A 24,483-nucleotide genomic window follows, 5' to 3' on the forward strand; every position below is an offset into this window, starting at 1 on the left:
TCCGTAACACTTCAAGTCCGACTGGTTTCCAATTTAAAATTCTCGCCCGTCCTTAAACAGACGCGTTTCGATAAGCGAAACGCTGTGTCTGATTATTCGGCATATAATTATTCCGTGCATTTTCTGATTTAAATGCATTTATTATCGGTATGATTCGCCTGCGATGTTTTTCAGCGTACGCGCGAGAGAAAATACCCGCGTGTATTTCGCGAACCAGCGGGAAATAAGTAAACCGCAGAGTGTAATTATGCAACGAGTCGAGCGCAGACGCTCCTAACAAAGCCATATATTTTTCGTGGTATTTGATAATACATATACATATACATATACATATTTTTCATGGTATTTGAGAATCACATTGAGGACACGAGGACGCTTTTATTTCATATCGGCATATTCTATTTTATTATTTCGAAACTGTATTGTATTTTAATTAATAACCACAAAAGGTTGCATGTTAAATGATATTTTGATTATATTAACCTGAAATCTAAAACATTTAACAGAAAATAAAGTATAACAAATTTAATATAAATTTAATTACATTAAATAAAACATTTATTAATAAATGGAAATTTTCTTTAGCTTTGAAATGCAATATGTGTTTGTATTGTTGTTACAAAACCGTAACAACGTATTCTAAAGCTAGAAAATCATTAAGAGAAAGAAAGAGTAAATCTTATTTTATAGACCGCATAATCTGATCTGGAATTAAATTTCTATCATTTAAGAACGAACGGAAGCTGGCGTAATAAACTGAACTGTATATAGGATCTTCAATAATGAAAATTCAGTTACAAGACTGCAGCTTGAGATAATCAAATGAAAAGATCAATTCTTTGGATTTTGGCAAGTGCCGTATCTTTAAACATTATTCACTTCAATTAGTATACAAACTTATATTTTGTAGAATTTTTTTGTATCTTTACGTTTATAGATTGTTAATTTATACAAAATGATAAAATGATAAAATTTTCTATTAAAAAAAAAAAAAAAAGAAAAAAATGTCCGTTAAAGCTGAACGCGATGCGATGCAAAAAGATTATGGGAATTATTTCGATAAATCAGTCGACTGAATAAGTCGGGAGCTATTTTCAAAAATAAGCGGATTGGGTAAGGAGGATTTAATCGCGAATTCGCGAGGTGGTAAATTCGTTTTAATCGACTCCGCGCGAATCCCGTTCCAATTAGGCAAGCGCGAAATTAATATTTCGAATGATTCCTGGTGCCACTTAAACGCAATAATTCGCGATAACGATCGAACGTTGTGCAATATCACGCCGATAAGTTAAGAAATAGCGTTTCCGCACTGGAAACGTCAGAAACATTATTTCACGGCGGCATATCGCGCGCGGGAATCTGCCTTAATCCCAGTAATAATTGTGCGGCACTGCGAGTGAGAAACGGTGGAAAGCGAGCCTAATGAGGGCGATATGTAATTTATTGCACCGGTACGGCGAAGCTGTAACATCGTGGCGCCGAACGGGTCGCCGCTGAAAAAGGAAGGCTGAGACAGAGGCGTGGAGAAATAGATACAGGAAGTTAGGAATCGATAGAGATACTTATTCTGCCGTAGGTATTAAATTTGACTTTTCAGATGATTCTAAATATGGCTTATAAAAGAGAGAAAGAGAGAGAGAGAGAGAGAGAGAACAAAATAGAAATAGGGGCGAAAAATATAGAGAAGGGGGAGAAAGGTCGGCAGAGGGAGAATGAAAAAGGGACGAAAAAGAAGGACGAAATAAGCGACATTGTAAGTAATCGGAGGAAACGCATGGTATATTATCACTGTGGTAATCGTGGGCTTATTATGGTTGTTGAGCCAACAAGAACATGGACTACGAACGCGTCGATTAGCCTAACTGCGAATCATTCTCGACGGCGGCAGTGCGCCTTGAGACGGTTAATTTGTGTAATCGGGATGCGACCGAAAAAAAGGGAAGATGAAAGCTGCACGCGCACAAGCGCGATGCGTTTGATTAAGCACTATAAGTGATCATTAAAATGTTTACCTTATTGCGATGAGCTCCTATGAACGATATTTTCTATCGATCGATTAGGTTAATTCGTATCATCGACATCATAAGATGTATTTATATATTAATATCTTTATAGAATTACTTAATTATTGCATTCTCTTGACTTCGATTTATTCACAATTTGAATTTTGTTCTTCTTAGATTTTTGTTACTCGCTAATTTCTTGCTAATTTCTGAAATTTATGTATCGTATATATATTATTGTTAATGCCACTACTGAATCTCAATTAAAATTCTATTTTAATTTAAAATAATTATATATTTTATTGCCTAAAATAATAACTTTATTTTTGTTACTAAATAACTCGAATCTATAATTTTTGAAAAATCTTTTTGAACCTAATAAAGGAGTTTTGAAATATTCGTGTATTAATCGGAATCTTGTGTTATTAATTTTAATACATAGCAGCCAACGCGGTCACGGTTCATGAGATAATTTAACCATTTATTTTGGCGGCACTAATTTTTAGTGATGGTAATGCTCATGCAACTAAAATATTTTCTGAGCAAAGCGTGGAAGAGCAAATAGCAAAAATAACTATGGAACATCCTCGGCATCGTCATCGTCGTTTACTAAGCAGTATTTAGAGTTCTCCCCCCCCCCCCCTCCCCATGGAGAGAGACGATCGTCGATCTATTTACGCGTTTCTGGGCGTCTCGGAATTTTGGACGACGAAATTAAGCGGCGGTATCATCGTGCAAATTAAATTCCTACGCGCGCCGACCGTAGCCGGTCTTCTACTCGTGGCCGAATATAATTCGTCGTGCTTATCGATCGATCGTTGAGAGGTTCGTCGTCGATTTCGACCGGAATTCTCCGCTCTTTCAAGAGGAAGCCTCACCGTGATTTAAGACGCTTATGATATATACCACAGCCGTCGAATTAATATTCAATGCCTGTCGGGCTATTTTATTCGCGCAACAATAGTACCGGTTTGTTTCAGCATGCATCATTAATACATGTCAGATCAACGATAGTTCCGGTTGAAAAAAATAGAAACAAGTAGAAATGTCATAATTATTTCAATGTTTTTTTTTTTTTTTTTTTTTTTTTTATTTTGCTTTTAATTATTGTACAATGCGATTATATTATATCCATATCAATATTTTTGATTTAGATTTGGGACATCTCACATAATCGGACCAGTCTGCAGCGGCGGCTCTTCGTCATCGAGCGAAGTTCACATTTCTTCCTTCCTGGCGCCACGCGACACAGCTTTATCTCGGTGGTGAGTAATTCATCGTATCTGCTTAAGTCTCGGTTTCCCGTTCATTCCTCGCAATCGGCTTTCAGCGTCAGCCGCACGATTTCCGCAGAAATTTCGCATGTATTTGCACATCGTTACGAAGTAGCTCGTATCTGACTGTGGAATTAAGTGGAACTTTACGCGCGTATATCATTCTTTTATTTGACGTATCGTTTATTATTAATTATAAAAAACTTAATTCTAAGAATATTATATTGGAAAATTAAATCCGTATCGTAGAACATTCGATAGTATAAGTCAAGTGTAACTTCATTATTTTTTCGGGTTTTAAAGATGTTAGGTAATGCGCAGTATCAATTTGGATTATCATGTGGTCAAGCTTTTTAAATCTTTATGCTTTTTGACTACCGCGATTTCTAAGAAGATTATGAAACTTATTGTTGAAATTATTATCAATTATGGGCTTAACTTACAAATCTTATAGTGGAGTAGTTCTCCTTTATCGGAAACCCCCTGATTTCTCTACACTCAACACTCTTACGGATGGGGGACGCTTACACTTCTCGTGAGGATACCATGGGGACGAATGAAAACATTTCTTCGTCCGCGGGCAACCGTGACGATTCGATTTTCAAAAGCCCGTCACGTAAGACGAGAACCAGACGAAGTTAGGCAACAAGTGGAAGATAGGACCGACAGGAAAAAGAGGCAGGCAGTATCGCCCTCGCGACCCTCGTTGAAGTTTCTCCTCTCTCCCGTCATCTTTTGTTATGGCTTGTAGCAAGCTGAGAGCTACCCTATCGCTGGTGAAGTTGTTGATGCTTTTTCTACGTCATTTTTCATCTTACATTCGATCATATCTTAAATGATACGCCATGGATATTTTTCTGAACGTCTACATAATTATTAAGAGAATTCCGGAAGAGAATAGCTATTAATGAACGTAATTAGGCGCGTTTAAAACATTCAGCTTCTTATTATTATCAAATGATTTTCTATACGATTATCAAATATACGGTAATTGTTGCATGAAAGTGTAACAAAAAGTTTTGCATTGATTTAAAGTTTATGTGGAAATTTTATAAAGCTGGAAGTTTAGAAAATAATAGGAAATTTGGCAAAATCGATTGCGAATATAAATTGTATATAATATAGGGATCGATAATATTCCACTCGGTTGGTGAAAAAGTGGTCATGTTTTTTGTAGAATATAAAATTTCCATAAAACCAATAATGCAACGCTATCGGATGACGGAATTTACGATAAATATTTTCAACAAAATCACTTCCCAGACACACATATAACTTGGCTCGATGCAGATTCAAACGTCAGAGATATTAATTTTTAATGTTTGCATCTCAACCAACGAGTTTCGATTCGGTTTTCCTTATTCACCTTATCAGTGATGATCACGTAGGCTAAAGAATGCTACTAGACGTATTTTAATACGAAATAATTTATTTTAAGAGACCTTGAATCTTAAAGAGCTATAAAATTGCATTTTTGTCATTTTGAATCGATTGTAAAATGACCTCTTTTTTTTTTTACATCATAGATAAAACACGAATCAGGCTCATTCTAGATTAGTGCAGTCAACCAGGTTTAAAACTATTTCTAAGCTTAAATCCGGTGTTTCTTTACGCTTTTTAATTCGCTTTTTATTTCTTTACTTGGCGTTTTCGATCCGGGGCAATCGGGACGGGCCTGTGTATCCTGCCGATTGTGTGTCGAAAAGCGATGACCTTTACTGGAATCCAGTCTCTTTCTCTCTTTTCGCCCGTCGGCGTTGCATCGCGACCGAAGGAAGAGCAGCCTCTCCTCGAGAGCGATTACGCCACCGCGCGCTCCTCTCGGTCTGCGCCACACCACAGAAGCGCCTCGGAAGCCCAGAGGATGCACAAAGTAGAAAGGACGGAGAGTGGAGAACGCCGACGATGACGACGGCGGCGAGAAGGTGGGCCGAGGGAGAGCGGGAGGAAGGGTGTTTCAACCGTCGTCCCGGATGTGCAGCATCATTACACGGCATTCTTTGGTGATGCAGGCGTCCGGGATCTCTCTCTCTCTCTCTCTCTCTCTCTCTCTCTCTCTCTCTCTCTCTCTTTCTCTCCTCTCCTCTCCCTCTCCCTCTCCTTTGTGCTTTCTTCCTTGCGCGAATCACACGAACGCAAAAATACGTAAGCAGGCTGCCCACGCAAGAAGGGCAAAAGGATAAAAAGAGATGGCAATAGTCATGAGATCAAACGTGAAAGAGAGCAATAATCCATTTGTAATCGAGTATGAAATTGAAGAGAAAATACGCAAGTTCGAAAATCCAAAAGATTTATTAAATCATCTCTGATCTTAAAAATATTTGGATTGGACTGTCTAAAATTATTAATAATGAAAATAAATTTTAAATAGATCTCTTACACGACACAATTGCAGCATCAAGTTTCTGGCATTCTTTGGACAGTTCAAATTACTGATGGCTCATAAATTAAGATTAGACGTAAATAGTTTGTCGGCAAAAATATTCGATTATAATTTTACGACATAAATGCATACGCTGAATATCTCGGACAAGTGTGTCGTATTACCGGGAGTCGAATTACCGATTAAAGAGAAGACCCGCGTTCCGGGAAACTATCGCTTCCTCGATTGCTATGCGAAAGACGACATTAGTGTCACGTAGCGTTCACCCGTTTTCCGGGATACGGGAGATCCCTCGATTATTTATGCAAATTAACATTTTCCCGCTCCAGACACGAACAAGATCTCGGTTGAGCGCCAAGCAATGATTTTGCCGAAGCGTAAACAAGCCGTTTATATTTCAAAGACAGTATACATCACACTTTTTAATTCTAACTTATCGTAAATGACGTAGGTGCATAATACATTAATTTGTGCTTTTTCTAAAAAAAGATTTCTGAAGGCTTTACAATTATAATTTGTTAGATCTATTACGTAAAGTTATTTTCTCATTAGAGAAACAAAGTAATTTTTGGTTTTTCAACAATAAACTTTTTCACTTATAAACAGTAACGAATAAATTTCAAGATAAAATTAATTTAATATTTAAACTAATTTTCTAATATTAACTCTTTAAATAACGAAGTAATCTTTCATTTTTGTTAACAAATAGCTATGTAAGAAAGTAGACTAATTATTTCTGAAACTATTTTGACTTTATTTACAATGATATTTTTATATGTGTGCTGCTATAAAAATATGGTTTTTATTTTCATATTATACACGAGATATTTCGTTAATTAAACGGTAGGCTGCAAATGTCCAAAATTGATTTTCCATCGGATAAAGTTTTATCGGTACTAGTTCAAAGTTCTTGAGATTTTTGAAATTCCTTTCGAAGTCTGGTCCGAATTGCCGGACAGACGGGTCCCCGTGTGTAACATTGGACGTGTTCGATCTTTCGAATAAGTCGTCCTCGCGTCCCACAGGACTGGGAGGGAGAAGGTAAGTGGCCTAAGAGAGGTAGCGGAGTGTGTCGTTTCTACGGGCGTGCAACACGCTCGTGCATACGCACACGCACACGCACACGCACACGCACACGCACACACCCACGCCCTGGCGAACGGGGAACGAGGCGGTCGTCGTCGTAGTACACTCGATTCGAAATCAGTCGCTCGTACGAGCACTTACGTTCGAGGTGGAGAAAGAGGGAGAGAGAAAGAAATAGAGAATCGGATAGGAAGACGAGAACGAGCGGAACTGAGGTCCGCGGAGCTTCCTTTCCTTCGGACATGCCTGGCTGCCTCCTCGTCCTCTCCCACAGATTACGACCGACTTCTCCTCTCTCTCCCCGCGTGTTCTTCGCCCATCTGCGAATATACACTCTCTTTTTTCCCTTTTTAGCACACTTGGCGCTCTATATTCACTTACTTCGATATTTGGGTAATCGCTTCATCGTTAAATTTGGAGACAACCGAATTTAACCGAAAACATGTTCGAAACATATTTTTCTTGAAAACGTCGTTGTTTTGTCCGCGTAGAACTTACAATCATTTATGTAAAAAAATTCAAAACTTTTAAATATTTAAATCTGTTCCACGCAAACGTTTCTGATAACACTACAAACTTTCTGGGGAATGAGAAAAACATTGGATTTTATATATTTCGTATTTATATATATTTTATCTGATACTCATTTATTCTAAATAACAATCTTTCGCTCCTGCCTCGTCTCTTTTTACACTTGTCTACCGACGTGTGAGCATGATGAGACAACAAAGCACAATTGCTAATACGAACGCGTAACGACAATGGTGATCGCGAGACCATTAGGAACCTCCTGGCCTCGAAAGGAGGAACTACGTTGGACGCACCTACTTCCGGGACGCGCCATGCCTCGTCGCGCCTTCACCTGCGAGAAGTCCGCGAGCCAGGCCGTGAAAGATCCTCAGGTATCCGGCGACTCGTGCGATCGTACACAAAAATCTTGATTGCGTTGTGGCAACTGAAAAAGAAACTGTTTGGGTCATTGGACCATATAGATCATAAATCATTTTTTCATTTGGCCAATTAACCGGCTTTATGAATATTACAACTATTTTACACGTAATACATTTTATGTAAATCGCGTAATGACTGACAGTTATTTATATATATTTATTTAGGTCGAAATTTCTGTCACGTTACTCGATGTTCCCACGAATTAACGAACGAAAGAAAGATCAATAAAAAACACAATAGCTTTTTATTCGAGAGAACCGTGCGTTTTATCATATTTTTTAATCTATAGGTATTTATTTTATGATTACATTCTCTTGATAAATTTCCATTACATTTAACGCAATTTGGCTAAAATAAAAGTAAAAAGTCACGAATCAAAAGCCTAAAGCTCCCAGAGGGAGCTTAGAGCTTGGAAACTGGGTACCTCGAGTTTCGCGTTCCAATATTCAATATGCGTTAAGCTCCTTAATACTAGATCTATAATAATGGGTCTTAAAGCTTCCCCGTACCCATTGTTGCATCGGGAATGACAGTCACACGATACAGTGTGTACCTTTCCCATCGTCGCGGCCGATCGAGCGGCGAATTGACCGAGGAGGAGGGCGAGGCGCGACGAAAGTAACGGGGTGATCGTAAGTAGAAACGGATCGTGCGTGCCATACGATAATACGCGGTAGGTACGCAACAATAGGCTACCGCACCGCAGCGCTCGAAAGCGTCGCTGATGCAATCCGTGGCAAGTTGTGACACGCGCGTGCACGGGCGCGCGCAATACAACGCAACGAGCCTCGCCGGGGCACACGCATAAATCGCATACTTATCACCCTTCTGTAGGCAGCCTTGAGACACGATGGTGTAATGGTGTATCGAATTCAGAGATCACAATACACTATCTAACACAACGCTTTCGCTCGTGCTTCTGTTAAGTCTCTTGGTCAGATAGAACGGGACGTTCTCAATTTGCTGCATCCTGTCGCGATTCTATAGATCTGTATCTGTATCTGGGATTCCCTTGACTTGGGGGAAATCTTTGAGTAACGTAACGAGATCCTGTTGATCGATGGCAATTTTGGAAGAGATCCGAGAAACGTCAAGTTTTAATATGCAATATTATCGTTATGTTTATGACTTGATGAAAGTTTTGTGACTGTAAGATATTTAAAATTTGCTCGAATGCTCTGGCAACGATCTCACCTAAATTGTGAAATATTTATTTTGTAATGAAAATATTTTTTTTTTTTTATTCCTGAAAAAATAAAAAAGATCGCAATACAAATAGTTCGCAAAACGGAACTTTCAAAGAAAAGTTGCAGCAAATAGTTAGCATAAGTGGGCCACCCACTGGAAATACGGAAACTGAGGCATGTTGGAGCCAGATGTTTTGCATCGCTATTTTCAAATTCCTGGTAAAGTCAATTTACGGCGAACAACTGTCTCGGAAGAGGAAAGTTCGAAAGGTCGTTCCGTATGATTTGAGCTTTACTGTCGCGTGTCATTCCACGGTAGCGGACCTTTCGATCGAGCAGGAATCGATATTGCCTTGATAGTGCCACCGTGCACGATTTATTAATCGACCACGCGGTGCACACGCCCGGTAAGACAATGCCTCGTATTCCTGACGCGCATTTATCGCTAAATGTGCCCGCCCGATTCTCATTTCGTGCTTAAGTCGCGTGTCACGCTCATATTAGACAAATTGGACTAAAGATCAGGCCGTCACGTTTAACGCTAATTGCACGGCGCGAATACCTTTAGCACGCATTCTCACCTTTATTTAGCGCCGCATTTAGCGCTAAACGCGGCCTTCCGATCCCGAGTTTCATGCGTTTGATACACAAGATCACATATACAACGTCAATGCGAAGTGAGAATTAGATAAACGTATTTAGCGTTAAAGTGGAATATTATTGCAGACTATTAAAATCTCCGTTATCGCGTCAGGTATAAAAGTGAATATAATAATATAGAATATAAATTTGTAGACACTTAATGTATCTCAAATCAAAACGAAACGTATAATAATCAAAAATCATGACGAATTATTGAACTATTTACAATTTCTAATTAGAGTGTTTAGAAATGTTTAGTGCAATGAGTTTATCCTAAAGTGAACTGGAAAAGATTGCTTCTGTCAGGAGCATGTAATCTTACGAAGGCGAGCGAGGTGGTGGAGTGATTAATATTCTTGTTCTCCGTTTTGCTACATTTGCAATCCAAATTAGACGTGCCGTATAGGATGTTCCGGAAGCAAACGGGTTGATTTGATCGTAAAACCTTGAGGCCAAGGTAAAAAATACTAGTTACTTTATTATCGAACGGTTAATAGTTATAATTATTTAATATCTACAATTTTACGTAGGCTAAGTTTTAAGAATAAAGATAAATAAACGATAAGAATAAAAGATAAAGATGAATAAAAGTAAATAAAAAATACTTTTTTTACTTTGTTTTTGCTATCATAATATAACCTTGGAAAATATTGATTTTCCAATTTTTGAATATTAATTCCAGAATAAAAATCGTTGAAATTTGTATAGAAATTTATCGCGCATATTTTATATTAGAAAATCGGCTTTAATAATTCACAAAGAATTTTTATAAAAATAAGACAGATCTTTATAGATCTAAAACATTTTTGTGTTTCACGTAAGATATTTCGATCGTTACATCGTACGTTTAATAATTGTTGTGCATCGTGCCATGAGCCTACTTTCTCCCACAATCGGCTTTATATACAATCTACCTATTTAATACGTGATAATCATGGTTTTTTATCGCGTTACGTGTTACGCCCTCCGGTAAGAATCCGTTGTAGAAACGGATGACGTAAAGTCATCGGCAAGCGGTCACCGCAGATCGCGGAAGAAGAAAACTTTGGACAACTACGTCATCATCGCGTCCCAGTCTTCACCGAGTTCCTGCACTCCGCGTGGTTAGATAACAGCAGGAAGCAGACTCGATTGCATAATATCGACGTTGCGCAATCGATACCTTCACCTTATGCGCGCCTTATAGCGTTGTGTCGAGAGAGAAAATCCTGTCTGGAGAAAGGGGACGGCGACGAAAGAGGGTACGTATTTCGGATAGAATTTCATCCAAAATTTAATCCTGTGCGTCGGTCTGGTTCAGTGGTGAAAATTAGTCAGGAAATGCTCGAACAAAATTTAAGTAAAATATTTTGGAAGATGTACAATTTAAGCATAAAATTTGAAAAATTTTATATTATTTAATATGTTAAAAAATATATAATATTATTCTCTAAGAAATTTATTGTGAGCATAATAAAGCGAATATATTTTTAATCTTTTTCTCTGTATCACATTCGTAGCGTCTCAACTTCAATATTATCTTCGATTTCTTCTTATCTTCGATAAGAGAAAATGGAATAATAATATAAAATTTATTTATCTTGCTAAAATTAATAATTGATGTTTTTTTAGTACAACAAGCAATAATTATATTTGTTAATATTTTACGCTAATTATGATCTAGCAGCAATTATTTATTAAGCTTTTTCAAACAAAGGAAATAAAAAAATATTGCACCTAATTATCAGTTATAAACAATTTAACGTGCTTTAATTTACTTTCTAATATTAATTATTAATTCTATTGGTTTGCCTAAACCAGGTAGAATTGTAAATTTTTCGTACGCGTGCTTCATTGTGCGATCGCTGTACGGGTTTTAAAACATTGCTGCTACCGTTAATGATATTCGAACATAGAGACTCATTTTAATACACGCAAATACATGTAACTGTACGGCCACAATAGGCTAGCTAATATTTAAGCAGTGCGGAATAACAGCGATACCAGAGTGACTAGAATGAATATCTGCACTCTGCTTAAAATTCCGCTCGTTCTCGCCCACCATACTCCGGTAAACTAACAAACGTTGCGTTAGCGGCCATTCTGAATCTCTGATATGAATTCTTGCTGGCAATCTGGTTCGATTTATTGCTACTTTCATCGACCTGAAACAATATCGGATGATTTTTAATTGGAAATCCCATTGCGCAAAATTGTTTACGTTAAACTTTTTTTCCTAGTTAAACAAATATTTGTTAGATTGTATGGTAAAAGAAGAAGACAATCGTGTCGATAATAAAAATGGATGTTCTCCGGCAAATAAATTGGTTCTGATAGATACGAACGTACATAAATATGTTCGGAAAGTATTTCGCGAAAGAAAAAGGAGTAAATTTTTTTTCTTCAAGAATAAAGACAACCCCTTCTCGCGGTTGCAACTTGGTAACCGGTGTCACACCCGAGCGAGCATTATTGATAGTGTTTTCTCTGGCGTGTCTCAGAGGTGGCACGGGCACGTGGGCAGCTAGGCGTGTATCGATATGTTTCTGAGATATCGTGACTGCTGGAAAAGCCGAACGCGATGAGGTAACCAGTGCGGGAAACCAATACACGTACGATTTAATGAGTTCGCCTCTTTTAAGTGGAACGAGGTCCAACCTCAAGCTGTCGAATGATTGACTACGAGACGCGTCAAAAGTTAGTTGCTTAGTAACTTCAAAAATTTTCTGTACAACCGACGGCGAATCGGAGATTATTCACGAATCGACGTCCGTCAAAACTTCTTTAAATAATTGTAAATGCGAATGACAAGTGGCTCGATGTAAAATATCATTACGCAAACGCGGGCGTAACAAAGTACGCTCTTGAAACACACCGCGAGCCTTGCGAAACGTCCTACGCAATTCATATGAAGTTCTATTCAACAAGGATATGTCAACTGCCGTTGAGATATCAACGTGCGGCACGAAAAGCGAGAAAAGTAACTCGGTTGCGTAACTCAGATCGTACATTTCCGATTCGTTCGTTTCAGAGAATCTCGCAGAGACTCACGGAGAAGCTCGAATACAAAAAAAAAAAAAAAAGGAGGAAAAAAGAAAACAAAAAAGGAAAGAGAAGGAGAAAAGAAAGGAGCTATCGCATGGGTCAACGGCATACGTCGGGTGCGATATAAATCAACCTTTCGATTACGCAACATTGATTTATCGTCAGCGTTGGTCGCGCTCGTTAGACGTCTCTCTCTCTCTCTCTCTTTCTCTCTTTCGCGCGCGCGCGCGCGCGCGCTTGACCACGTGCGTTTGTGCAGCACTCGCGGAGTCGCGTGCACACGCATTCGCTCGCGTAAATATCGGTTAGTGTACGCGTCCTGCGGGGCACACCGGTGTACAGGCAATCCGCGCGTGGACAGCTAATCGGTGTTGTAACATCGTCGCGAATAAAAGAAGACTATTAACGCGCGCCAACCAGCGTCGTTTACCTCGCGTTTGTTCCGGCTCGTCGGCGATTCGCATGGATTTTAGCTAGCCTGCTGGTCGTAAACAACCGCGCAACGGGAAATTCGCGGGGGACTGTGTAACAAAATTAACGTTACTGCAAACTTATCGCGTTACGAGTATTTTGTTCGAGGACACTCGTCACTCATCCCACGGAAAATCCACTCTTGTTTCCTGTTCTCTCGTTTTTTTTTTTTTTTTTTTTTTTTTTATTTTTTTTTTTTATTTCTTAATATATTCGAAGAATAAAATTACGAATAACTTTGCTTTACGCGTCTGGAATTCACTAAAAGGTTTTCTATTTCGATCCGACTATTTGTCAAACGACTTATTTCGATTTCACTCAGAAATTCGCAGCAATGTTCCGTTATGTTCTGCACGTATATCTAATTAATCACGTTACAAAACGATGGTTTTGAACCAAGCGGTATCTCTTATTTTATTGTAAAAATAGCCAGCACACCATGTTACTGTCGGATGTTCTTTGCGCGCGAGATTGTTTCTATTCTCGTTCCGGCATCTATCGTTCTCCAAGTGCTCGCGGAAGTTCCATTGCTGTCGTTTCCTTTCTATTTCCTACGCGCTATACTGTTTCGGAAACTCCTCGATATTCGCATCTTTGGTAAATGGAACTCTCTTTTGTAAATCCGCTGCAAATTTTACCGATGCGACATTGTCAATGATGAATTTAAATATCGTATTAAAAATATAAAAACATCGAAATAACAATTACAATATTACGAATCTCTCGATTTTCGAAGACAAACATAAGTAAAAATTTGACGATCAAATTACATAAATATTTTCTCGATCGAAATAAGATAAATTACATTCTTTAAATTGAGTTACGTATTAGAGTTACGGCGATAATACCTTTATCAAGATTAACTTTGAAATAGGAAACAGCCATATTCGGCATAAATTATTTTTCAAAAAAAAATCAACCGTTCAAGTATACCGAGACGGGAACAAGGTGGTTGGTGAACGGCCTTCGAATTGTTATTGTGTAGCAACGCGACGCGCTGTTGGATACACAAGGTCGCCGTGCCACCATTCGCGCTTTGACACTCGCAGATAGTGGAGCACGTTATACTCTTACTTATTACTTTCTGAAAGGTGTTCATTCCGCATAACCGATTAGATATTTATCCGTGATAATTAATTAATTCGCGTGATTATCGTTTCGTAGGCGCCTCCGGATTAGGACTAGTTTTCGAGGTCACATATTTTGCAAGAACTAGGATTAGAGACTGTTGTCTCGTAATATTTATGGGGTATTTTTTAATATCCATATATATATATATATATATATATATATATATATATAAAATAAATCGTCGATTTATCGCGTACATAAAAATGCATAGTGATGTGCCTGTAAACTTCATTTTCAGGTGAGTTTCATATTAATTTTTACAATTGCTCGATTAATTTTTAAAATATTTTATAAACGATCTTGTGATGTATCAATTTTAATTTAATTTCGTTATTAGCCACTTCTGTATTAATTTCAGCGCAATTGTACTCCAGAATACCTCGTTAGAATTTCATAAACGAGCGTCGTGAAACACTCTTCGCGCTTTCAAAAAGACACCGGCGAGTATCGATTAATAGATGAAAAGCGCGCGAGAGATATTAGCGTGAAGTAACGTCGAGGCCGAGTACCGGTTGTAACGGTACGTTACTGTATTGTGCATTATCTATAAATTGCATTTCTCACTGTGTGCGCATGCATAGACGGCGCGTTTTTCTTCAGCCTTGAGAACACTGCGAGCCCGTTATGCACACGCGTGCTTATCGGCGATTCAATCGCTATTACTGTCGGTATGAAAGTGCGAGTCCATAATGAAAAGTATGACACGCTAATGACATAAGACCTCGCCGTCCGCGGGCGGGGATGGCGGGACTCAGGAAATTAACGCGTCGTAATTAATTCCGTACTACGAAACTCAGGAATGGCATTGTTTCGAAACGTTAACGGCACATTGAACAGTTCTCGTCTGTCTCGATATCGCGCTTAAGGAGACGTAAGCTCCGCCTTGAGATTTCTGAGATACCGCATACTTATCGGTATCTCCCCGAAGAGATTTCTTTTTTAAAATGCAAATGAGAAAGCTCGGCGTCGTTGCTTTCTAATATCCTAATTTTCATCCCAAGTATTTTGGTAATTAACCATAACGTTCAGATATAACTTTCCGATACAGTCGTTAGACGCACTCTAGTGTTCTCTTGTCGAGTAAACGTTTTAGATGGAGAAATTTGTAAATTAATGTAAGAATGCACTCTCTAAAGCGGTAAATAATTAAGCGTTGAGAAAGAGATATGAAATTTATATTATACGCAATTAATATAATACATTTGTAAGAGAATACGCGGAGTGAGCGGTCCTCGATACTTTGATTTCTATTTAATTACTTTGACGCGCACTCTGAATCTTGAATTCAACTTTTTACGAGATTGAACTCCGATTTAAATAAATTAAGAATTAAATTCCGCTCATTTACATTTTGTTGGTTTCGTCAGAGATCTCCTATCTTCATAATAATTCAACTTGTCGAATTGCTGTTTTAGCTCTCTTAACATTTACGATTGAAAAGAGGGAAGAGAGCTAGTACGCATCGACTTGTTTAGGCTCTCGGTAAGATACGGAGAGCCACCGACACGCCGGCGAGCCGTGTGTAAACGTCGTTGAATGTGGAGAAAGTCGGCTTAAATAATAACGCATATTCGTGGGGTCTTTTTTCAAACAAATGTGCATTACGTCAGGGGTGCAGCCGCTCGAGGTGCGCGTACGTAATGCATCCGTGGAAGCGTGGGAGCCGTCAGGTATGAGTGGCCGGAGCGACTTCCTCTCACGGCGTCGCAGCCGCGCTTTATCTCGCTATTTTTATAAATAAGGCGACCTCTCTCTTTCTCTCGATGGAGGAGGAGGAGGAGAAGGAGGAGAAGGAGAAGGAGGTACGCGTTTGCTCAGTTCCGGCTTCCAGTCGCCCGAGTCTCTATTAATACTCGATCCCCTTAGTCTCTCTCTCTCCGTCCTCTCTCACTTCTCTTCCTCCTTCTGCTTCACAGTCTCTCTTTCACCTCGTTTGTCGATCCGTTACTCAATCCTTCTGTCTTCCCGTCACTTCGTACACGCGGCGCGCTTCTTCCATTGGTAGAACTCTCGGGGATATCGGTACGGAGATTCCGTTTTTAAGATTTGGTCGCTAAATGAAAAAAAATTAGGATATATCAAGCGACGTCGTCTTTGCGTCGCTCTCTACAGCTTTGCCGCGAGTATCAGAACTTTTGATCCAAAGGCCTTTTCCGAATCTTTTAAGTGTAAAAATTGTAAATCTACTTCATGAAACTATTAACAAAATCACTGTATAGAAAATTACTGTCGTAAATTTATATAATTGAACTACTTGAACACGTAGATTATAAATTGCCTTTTTATCTTTACTAATGTTTCGTAATATTCGAGTTTAATGGAAGAAACGAAAGAGGAATATTCGATATCATCCTTCCCTAATGCTAGAAATTTTCGTTTGCGGTGTCCAGTACCGGTTTAGGTAAACGCATAATCGGGCTTACGGTCCAACGCACGCACGCACGTACGTGGTCCTGCCGTATAGATAACACTGTTGTTCGACACCATTGTAACCAACAGGCATTTGCGTGCGGCAGGAATGTCCACGGTCACGTCTAATCACGGTTAATCGGTATTCTAATCACGCGGCCACAGCCAAATCGAGATAATCGATTGCGGTCAACGCAACGATCCCGCGTTCATGCACTCGAAGCAAACGTTCAAACAAAGCATCGTAACGTAATTAAGTGATTACAATTAGCTTATGGGTGTGGAATAATTTTCTTCTCCATGATTCACGATGTAAGCACTCCGATAACCATGTCATATGTCCGACATCCGGAAATGATTGTAAAGCGGAGGATATCATTGAACATCTCTTATTTTTTTAAATACGAAAATATGAATAATTTTGACTTGCTATTGTTTTTATTTTTTTTTATCAATTTCCTTTTAATTGTTACAGATATGCTCCGTATTTTTAATCTTTTTTTTTTTTTAATTTTTTTCTAATTAAATTTTTTTTATTGCTATCTGAAATAATAGTATAACTTTTAATATTTTTCCTACTAACTTAATATTTATATTGTTAGTACATGTCGTATATTTAGACAAAAATTTATTTTCTTAAATTAGAGAAATTAAACAAAAGTCTATTATACGTGTATACTCTGAAATACTTCTTGAAAAATAATGGCAAAGACAATAAAAATATATATACTGGTCGAGTAATCAATCTGACAGCACATACGTGCATATACAGCTTTGAATTAGATAATATCACTGACGCCACTTATCTCTAATCTTGAGCATTAAAGATCCCGCTACTTCTCACCGCTTTATTCCAACACATTGGAGCAAGTATGTTACAATAATATGATAGTGAAAGCGATTTCTGTAATATCATAAACATATGTTATAAATTCGAGACGAAACTCTCATCGCAGAAAAATAACGATATTACTTTAATTTTAAAACGCAAATATACACAAATATTTTTTTTTTTTTTTATTAGCGGAAAACAGTCGTTTATCTTGGAATGACGTTGATTATCAGCGAGAACGGTGGAGCGTGAAAAATGTAATTATTATCGCGCTGAGAGAAGGAATAAATCGCACGCGGTGCCGGCAATCGTGACTTTGGCGGTAAATCACGGTCGATTTATGGATTAGCAGGATGTCATTAGGCTAGCTCTCTCAAATTAGCCTTTCCTTTGCTAAGGTCGCGGATTAACCTCGACTAAGAATGGGAAAAGAATGAGTTATTCGCAAACTTTTATTTTCTTTGTGACGATAATAATTATATGTTAATTAATTTTCTTGATGAAATGGCAAAAATAAATGAGAATGAATAAATGAGAATTCTATAAAGGTAAAGACATAACGATCTTGATAATATTTATGTTATGGATATTTTATTGATTATAAAATTAAATGAGGTATAAATAGATTGCTATAATACTTGATGCTATAATACTTTGATTGACTATAACATGCAACACATTTCGCTACTAAGATTAAGTTATAAACCATTTGATCGTCGATCAATCTTGTAACGAAGCATTAATGTAACGTCTTTTAATATTTAAATGGTTAATAACGCAACGAGTGTCTAATTTAAAAAAGTTAAGCATCATAAATTCTTTATTACAACTATAACGCGTGCCAATAAGAACTAATATTCTTAGAAAGAACATTCATAATGCGTTGGGAATAAAACTACATCATGGACAAGCACATACAAAATGTTTATGATAACTGCAAATTACGAGAGAGTATCAAGATAAAGAAATAGCGTGAAATGTCAATGACAATATCTCGCTTCGAAACGCGTGCTGGATCGTGTTGTTTCAAGAGCTTTCAGAAATGGCCCGTGCAACAAGCCCATTAATTTTAAAAAACGCGGAATAAAAACTACATTAAAGATTATTCTTCTCGTTTTAAATTTATTGCTTTGTTTGCTCTTGTTTCCATTTAAAAGCTCCAAAAATATGTTTACTTGTGCTTTTAAAATAACAATTTACTATTTATATTTTCAATTTTATTTTGATCAATTTGCTTGTCATTGCAATTTATAATTAGTAAGTGTTATTTATTCTTCTTAAATTTTAAACAGCAGATTACGCCAGAAATAATTAAAAGTAGGTAAATTAAATGTAGAATAGAAGAATTATAACGTATATTAGGTCTCTGTTAATAATTTCTGTTAATTAGGAATGCCAGCTTTTTTCTAGAGGAAAAATTATTAATCAATCTAAGGCGCTAGAGTTTAATTACATTTGTTATCTAAAATCACAACAATCTCTTGCAATTGTACTACCGAGAACTTAATGTTTCACGAATATCTTACCGGGTTCTAAAGACACCGAGCTCGCACCTGAAAAGGTATGCCGCGGTAACGGTGAAAGGCGACTAACACGAGTGCCCTCGGAGTCGCATAGTTTCCGTCTAATAACAGTGGCAATCGCCGAGACTTGTTATTATTACAATTATTTTAAACGCGAATCTTTAACTCACCGCCCCCTGTCCGTTGCCATTTTATTAGTTTTATTAATTCGCCTTGTAACAGTCATTGGCGCGTAAAAGGAGGCAGCCTTCTTTCGCTCTTCTCGATTTACGTAATGAGACCGATGGCGCGGATAGTCCGATGGCTCCGATCACCGTTATTGCGGTCCATCATCAATAACGCAAATCTGTTGCGCTAAAGTCGGACCTGTCCCATTCCCGTGGCGGCATCCGCGCGCGCGCGGAATTGATCTCGTTACCGATGCTGCGAATCGAGATTTCTATTTACGTGTCGCCGCGGAATAGCATCTCGTGAATTCTCGCTATATCCGGTGATCGTTTCCTGCCCTCTCTCTCCCGTTTAACGGAGTCTCGGCTACTTGGTGTTTCGTTTTATAATTATCGCGAGTTACGACATCCGTCCGACGCGGCTTAGCACGGCACGGCGCTTTGCCGATATCTGCGATATCTCGTCGTCAGCTGTAGATAGGTTTTGCTGCGCAGACATTCGTAAAATATTCATAATCCATTCGGCAAACGGAAAAATTTCAGATTAATCGTGTCAGCGTATTAAGATCGATCCCCCGGCGGAACGTTGAAACTTGATACGTTCTATTGTGACGGTTTTCAATTTTCTATATAGATCGGTTCCACTCTGTAGTACTAAATTCCAGCTGCTGCCAAGACTTGATATCTCTCCCCAAATAGATGCATTGTTCTAACCGTGATTACAATATGAGAGTATTGGATATATTTGATTTATCTGAGATCAAACTTGGAAGCTTCGTGAAATTTCGAAGCTTGTCACGTGAACACCTTTCCGATATGTTAACTTTTGATATTAAGTTAAACTAGATCTTTCTGTCAGCGGATAACACCAATTGCATTTATTGGATATAGATTGCATAATTTATTAACATGTTTTTATCATAATTTTCAAATTTTACGAATTTGCTACGATAAAAAATAATATTCTACATAATATTTTACATAATACAGCTAGTTTTTTTTTATGTCGCGTGTATTATGTGCAATATTTCGAGAAATAGCGTACTTTAATGAAGAAATAAATATCGGAAAATTTTATCGCGTTAAAATGATACAATTATTAATTTTTTCAGCTGTGGCATAAAAATCATGCGAAAAAACATAATTTAGCAATGTTTGCCCTTAAAGGGTTATAAGATATATGATGAAATTATATAGCTTGGAATCCACAAACACGTGTTTAAAATCTAAATAAAAATCTTAAGGAATTTTGAGTCAAGCGTTTAGACAAACGGGCTTTGACATTCGTCTTACGTTGAAGTTGTGAAGTTCGATAGCGGGACAAAGATTAGACGAAGGCAGGGAAATCACGTCGACAGACGTTATTAATAGGCTTGATCGTACCGCGTGGGAACCGAATCACTGCTGGAACTAATTGTCACGGGTGTGTGCGACTCACGGTCGGTCAGGGTCGGTGAGCGCCGGAATTCCGTCGCGACCGGAAGTCTTCGCTGGCTTTTCGACGATGCGAGGAAACGAAGCTTCGCACTACGACGAATAATACTATCGTGTCATCGGCACGTCCGTTCCACGATATCGCTCATGGTTCTCGTGAGTCAGAAAGAGGCGGCGCAGAATGCGCTGGCGATAAAGATCGTGAAGTGACCCAACCGCGACTTGACGCGTGTGCTGAAGAAAGGACTGATTTTATCGATATATTGCAATTACATAATTCTGTGAGAAAAAAAGATTCGATAAGTGATATTTCGCTTCGTAATAAATTTATCTTAAGACGGGATATGCGGTGTGTGAAAATTTCATAAAAATTATATTTATCATAATCTCTCGTCTCATATTACACAGTTTGTTTACATTTTATTTTTTTATTTAAATAATATCAATTAATCTTAGAATTTTTTTCTTTCAATTCTTTTATTTTGATAATATATACATATATTATGCGAAATAATTAACATATATAATCTTAATATTTTCGTACCATTCTTTTGAGCTTAGCGGTTCGTGTCGTAACGCTCGTGGTCAGAATGGCGAGTTCTTTTTATAGCCGCTGCCACTCGTTGCGACGGATAATTTGCCCGTTAAGAGCATTCTCGAATTAACTCGTGTTCCCTCTTATTTACGACGAGCTCGCGCGAAACTATTTTCGCTACGCCTCGGGTACGCGCGCAGGAAGCAGCAACGATTTCCACAAGATGACGTAATTTCGCGCAATGAGTCCGACAATGAGCGACGACGAAGCCGACGCGAAAATTACGAAGAAGAAGAAGAAGAAGAGGACGAAGATAAAGACGACGACGACGTCGGCGCAAAGAAGGAAGTGACGCGGCGCAGAATCACGCGGACTTACCGGAAATAATCTCATCGGAAAATAACGCGTCATCCACATTGGCGTGCAAAGAGCACGACTCGTGCACGAACGTGAATGCATGCACGCGTATATCGCGTGACGTTCTCTTTTATTTTATTTTATTTTATTTTTTTTTTTTTTTTTGTAGTAAAGCAGCACGACAATTTTTTGCGCGACGAGCGTTTTAATGCGCTATTGCTCTTATTTAGTTAATGACAACGTAAGTAACTACCAGTGACGTGACGGTAATAAATAACAGTTTACTTAATCATCATAAATTTGTTATAAATTGCCTTTAAATTTTTACGAATTTTTTTTCATATAAAATATAAGTATCTCTATTCTAAAATTGGTCAGACAAATGTAAGACAGATTATTGTATCTTTTTCTGTCAAATTACAATTACAAATTACGGACGCAAATACAGACAAAAATACAAATATTTATGCAAAATATACATATAGATATATATTATTTTATTATATTATTTATGAACTAACAACATTTTACTCAATATCACGCCGAAATTACTTTTACAACATAATAAAAATTTGCTAAAAATCTATAATGAACTTCATTATTCAAAAATCTATAAAGAACTTCATTCGTGAAAAAAAATATCGTAAGATACAATTGGTGGTTACACCCATCACTATTATCATTATCATGGTAGATGTTATCGTCATGATTACCATTAAACGCTGACGACGAGTCATCAGAATTGGTTACTCAGTTCGCGGTTGTGTGACTCTGATCGACTCCTCCCCCCCTTTTTTCCTTCTTCTCGTGGATGGAATTTGAATGAAGAACTCGATTAACCAGCGTCCAAACTATTCCGGGAAGAAATTCCTGCGCACGGACGGAAGTCGGAATATCTTCGTTTGCGCGCGGCATCATCACGTTCACCAGATACACGAGGTGACGTTTACTAAGAAGCAAAGCTCGCGTTGCGCTCGTAAAGAATGACAATTAAGATGTCGTTACCTTTCTCCGCGTTTTATATTATTAGATCAGATAAATACAGATCAAGTTTTCGCGATAGAAGCGAGAATACTTTGTTCAAAGATCACGAAGCAAAGATCTCGTGCACCTTATATTATACGTTTGAAAAATTTTTATCTTATCTATAAAATAATAATTCGTGCGATACAGAAATACATATTGAAAAGGATATTTTCTCGAATCTCATTTACATACCGATGTACGTTGATTCCGAGCTTAAATCACTGAGTAATAAGTTTCGTAATAAGTCCATATATTTTTTATCGCACGCAACGTTCTTCCGCTTCTGCTTTTTATTTTCATGTCTCTTGAAATAAGCGCGAACGAACGTCTCTCGAGACCCTTCCTCGTTTTCTCGCACTTGACGCAAGTTCGACGCTATCTCACTCCACCCCGGTCTCCACCGCCGTCGCCTCCGCTATGTTCCCTAGAAAGAGGAGAACTCTGGAAATCCTGGCGAGGAACGTCGGTTCCGGTGGGCGGGAGGCGGCGGTAGAAACTCACGGGGGTGGGAAGGGCGGCCGCCCCCAGCTGGGAGGCATTTCATTTCCTTGGCGACTTCCGGCAAACGCGACGCTTCCGCCATATCGGGGCCGACGCCGACGCCACCGTCGACGTCGAGTCTGTTCGTGTTCCTGCGCTCCCTGGTTCCGGTTCCGGTCTCCCTCCCGTCCGCCCCGTTCATCCCCGTGGTGCCCACCGCTCGCCTCGACTCGAGCTTCCACCCACGCCCCCGGGCGCACCGAGTCCTTCCGCTCCCTCTCTCCGACGTTCTCCTTTCGCTTCCGTTCGTACCACCCCCTACACCCCCAGCATCATGCTCTTCCGACGCCCCCGCTAGTGGTGCTCTTCCTTCCAACTCGTCTGCGACGCCTGCTATGCTGTTAACGTTACCAGCACTATTATCGTTAATAGTGTCGCCGCTGATGCGGTCGGATCGAAAACGTATCGTTTAAAATGCGCTCTCTTCCTTGAGGAAAGTACTGGAATCAATATCGCAACGTCTTTTAATAAATCTATTATTATTCATTTATTCACGTTAAATAAGTTTAATGAATATTAGTATAAGAATCTTGATTAATTTAGGCGAAGCAATTAGACTTAAAATTATTTTAACATCTAGGTGAACATCAAGAACATAAACGATAGGCAACTTTTACCAGCTTCTTCGAATTAAGATCGATAATTTCAATGCTACACTAGGAAAGAACCATTGATTCGCGTGTCTGCAAAGAAGCGGAAGAACGTAGTAATCAAGTATAATCAGGATCAAGCGTATATCGGAATAACAGCGATTTTATCTCCAGAAAGGAAGTGAGGAAAAGTCAATCATTTGGAGAACGTCGTCGTTTTGCTTTGCGACGGATTATCACGGCGTGTTTTTCCAAGATCTCGATCGAATCGATTGGGGGAGGGGAGGGGGGAGAGAGGGAGGAGGGAGGCACGGAGGGAAATCTCGATCAGTATGCGACACGCGCGTCCGATTATTTCGAGATCCACTTAACTCCGCCGACGCCGACGCCGACGCCGACGCCGACGCCGGCGTTGACGAGAGCGCGGATATACCCCCTCCCGCTCCGCGACTCTTCGGCGGTATTTCGTGTAACGGGAGGAATTGGTATGCCCGCGCGTGTCGCGGGATTACGTATTCCCGATGAGAAACCGAGCGATTCGTGCACTTACCCCGGATGTACGTGTGCGCCGCGACACGCCGCGAGGAACGGGCCTTAAGCACCTGTCGCGCGCGACGTTTTCTCGACTTTGCGATGCCAACGAACTCGCGCGATACACCCAGAATATATTTCGCGTTTCAGGAACAGGGACACGCTCCTTCCTGCTTTCCACTCGTGACCGGGACTGCTGACGGCCGGTATCTTCCACGGGGAAAAGTGTTTTCAACCTTCGGGGAGATTGGAGGAAATGGATTATCGAACAAGCTTTCGTGCGTTTCATTCGAACACATATACGCGCGTTATATTCCTTGTGAAATGTACGGGAATGAAAGAAGGAACTGCTAAGTAAAAGTTTTATTGCACAAAAAAAGATCTTTT

At 39.0% G+C, this 24,483-nt stretch overlaps 1 protein-coding gene across 2 annotated transcripts in view; it reads left to right on the top strand.

The window, feature by feature from the left end:
• Positions 1-24,483, top strand: part of LOC105431799 (pentatricopeptide repeat-containing protein 2, mitochondrial) — a 98,494-nt gene that overhangs the window by 8,553 nt on the left and 65,458 nt on the right. For both annotated transcript variants that reach the window (XM_089074917.1, XM_089074918.1), the window contains exon 2: positions 3,158-3,268. The gene's annotated coding sequence lies outside the window, so the exon portion shown is untranslated. The remainder of the gene's footprint in view (positions 1-3,157; positions 3,269-24,483) is intronic.

Source organism: Pogonomyrmex barbatus, unplaced genomic scaffold (genome assembly GCF_055798465.1).
Source record: "Pogonomyrmex barbatus isolate J1 unplaced genomic scaffold, ASM5579846v1 scaffold18, whole genome shotgun sequence".
Classification (NCBI taxonomy): domain Eukaryota; kingdom Metazoa; phylum Arthropoda; class Insecta; order Hymenoptera; family Formicidae; genus Pogonomyrmex; species Pogonomyrmex barbatus.